Raw genomic sequence first — 2,968 nt, 5'->3', positions numbered from 1 at the left:
GTCTCTTTTCCATTAGTGAGCTGTTGGTTTGTGTTACGCCCTAGCTTCCCCTAGACGTTAAACGTAAGGGTCGTAACACCGGGAATTGAACCTGGGCCACGACGGTGAGCTTCAGATCCTGAATGCTTGACACTGGACTTTATTCTCCCCCAGTCGGGGCTGTAGATTACTGCCTGATGAAGCCAACAGAACCACCTCATCTGCAAAGAGCATAAGAGAAATTCGAAGCTGCACAGACTTTCTTCCACCTCCTACTGCGCCTTGAGACGTGTTGCTCATGTCCAGGAGGTGTGCTCCTTCCATCGCTTGACAATATTCCCATTCAGGGGTCAGGAGTTCTCCTCCCATGCTGAACACAGCCTGAGCCAAGGCCTGCTTTCCCCTCATGAACAGTCCAACGCGTTTGCTCGAGGCCTAAGCTGGTAGAAAAATCTCCCCGTCAGGGAATCAAACCCCAATCTTCCACGTGACAGGCAGAGATACTGTCCAATATACTAACGAGGAATGCCTAAGCTGTGTTTTTGAGAAAATCAATAGGTGGCGCTATTCTAGCCTTTATGCCACAGTAAATACACATATATATATTTAGGTTTACTACATATTCGCTGTCACTCAAATCCAGGACAAAGCATCTGTGACTGAATACAGTTTAAAATCTCCATGTGTCAAAAATTAACATGTCTAACAGCATTTTAAACATTTACAGTAAAATATAAATAGTGCATTTCAGCACGAACATGCAAAAAGCCATTTTCATCAGTTTCTGTAGTGGTTATCACGTTCGCCCAGCACTCAAAATGTCCCCTGTTCGAAACAGGGCGGAAACACATTTCTTCTTCTCTGGTTCAAATCAGGGTGGACTTTCCTCCCAATCACGCCTCTCCAAGTAGCTCCATTATTGCCCACGTGTGCGTGAAAGTCCCCCGGCAGAACTATGGAGATCTGGAGCCCCATACAGGACTCTATTCAAGGTCTCCAAGAAGGCCTTGCCCTTCACTATCAGCACCTAGTTTCTTGACTTTGTAATCCCTTATGTCTACTGTAAAAATGTAAATTGAGTTGAGCCATAATTCATTTTTATTTATACCTTTGCTTTTCCCACTGTGACATGTCAAATTGTCAAAAGGTGCATTATTTGAAAGCCCATCTCTACACATCCATGTTCCACTCCCACAGGTGGTTTCACACGTGCTAGTTGTCCCTTAAATTCAGTTTATTTTTGTAATTTATTAGTGTTTTTATGTATTTAAAAAATTCAGAAAAAATCTGTAAAGTTAAAAGGAAAATGTATGTAAATTTACAGATTTTTTTATTTTTATTTAAATTGTCATTTTCAGGCGCTAGGATAGCAATGACATCTTTGAGACATGTCTTCACAAAGTCCCCTTCACTGTATGGCTTTTTAGCACGAGCAATGTTCCATGCTACCTGATATGATGCTAACGAGACAGTCTCTGAGTGCCTTGCGAATTTTCGAAAACGTTGAGTCTGCTTCTCTGACTGCCGTTTCAACGTGTTTACCTTGTGCTTGCGGAGTTCACTGCCTTTGGGGAAATCCAGGGCGATGTTAGCATGGAGCGAGGTGAAATGGCGCTCCAGGTTTGATGCTTTAAAATGCGATAGTAAAGTCTCGCAAATCACGCAGAAAAGGTTCCCATTTCGTTCCACAAAAAAATACAGTTCCTCCCACTCAGATAAAAAAGTCCTGTGCTCCTCTTCATATTTGCGCTTAGCTTTACTTTTCCCTCCTGACTCTTTCATTATTCACTCGCTAGCAGTAGCTACCTTGCATTGTCAATCCACGATACAGCTAGCTACGGTAACACCACTTAAACAAACCACATGGTTATTGTTCTATGTCCTATAATGTTACAGACCAACGCAATACCAAACGTGAAAGGATCTTATATACACAGTATATAGTTATATAAATTATTTTTTTTAACCCAGCCACGCAGTAAGGTAAAGCAAGGCAAGGCAAGAGCTTCACAGGAGCAGGCAACGAGATTGTACTGGGGGGGTAAAGTTGGACGTGACAAACAAGGGATTTAGTTGCTAAAAAGTACTACGAGCTAGCCAGGAGTTGAACCTAGAATCTTCTGATCCGTAGTTAGACGCGTTATCCATTACGCCACTAGCCCTACCTTTAGTATTAGCAATAGCTACTTTCTCATACCATTCTATGCAAACAGTGGTGATCTTTGTTGGCAAGGATGTAGAAGGCCAGTTAAACGTTTGTTAAAGTCCAAAATATTGGGACTCTTGCAGGACTTTTAGGCTAAGCTGTCCAGTTTCTATCAATGTGAAGCAAAGCAGAAGATGTAGTAATTCAAAGAAACAACAGAAAAGTAGCTTCTCACAGGTGCCGTGACCCGGATTCCTACCGAGGTTGCTGCAGCCACCGCAGCGCAGAGTAACGAGCACTATAAGATCACGACCATTTGGTATTAAAATCGCTGCGTTGTTGTGAAAGCATAGTCGGAAATCAGATCCACAATTATGCTGCTATTTTCTAGGTTTCCCTAATTGATGAGTAACAACTGAAAATTCCAGGGATAGTTTATCTAGTACAGCTGATTCTAAAAAAACAACAACAGATAAAGCTTGATGATAGCTGTGCTAAAGTTAAATTGAAGGATTTAGAGCTTTTTTAGCACATGTTGAAAAGCTATATACGCATCATTTGGTTTTTTACTGTGTATTTAATTTACTGTGATAGACAGTTTGTAGAGGAGTAAACTTGGAAATGAGGATCAAGTAATTTAATAGCTAAAGAACAGAACAAACTATCCAGGAGTCAACCCTAACATCGTGTGATCTACAGTCAGACGCATTACCCATTGCCCCACTAGCCCTACGTTCAGAGAGCATTGGGAGTACCTGGCTTCTCACACCATTCTATGCAAACAGTGTTGATCTTTGTTGGTAAGTGTACAGAAAGCCAGTCAAAATGTGTTGTAGTGCAAAA

General features: G+C 41.7%; 1 non-coding gene across 1 annotated transcript; it reads right to left on the bottom strand.

Moving 5' to 3' along the window:
- Nucleotides 1-2,068: 2,068 nt before the first annotated feature.
- Nucleotides 2,069-2,141, bottom strand: trnar-acg. Its single transcript has one exon. It is a non-coding gene; the product is annotated as a tRNA-Arg (tRNA).
- Between the last annotated feature and the right edge of the window lie 827 nt (nt 2,142-2,968).

This window comes from Etheostoma cragini, unplaced genomic scaffold (assembly GCF_013103735.1).
Source record: "Etheostoma cragini isolate CJK2018 unplaced genomic scaffold, CSU_Ecrag_1.0 ScbMSFa_4662, whole genome shotgun sequence".
Lineage (NCBI taxonomy): Eukaryota > Metazoa > Chordata > Actinopteri > Perciformes > Percidae > Etheostoma > Etheostoma cragini.
Note: the sequence above shows the minus strand (reverse complement) of the source record. Positions and strands in the feature narration are given on the sequence as shown.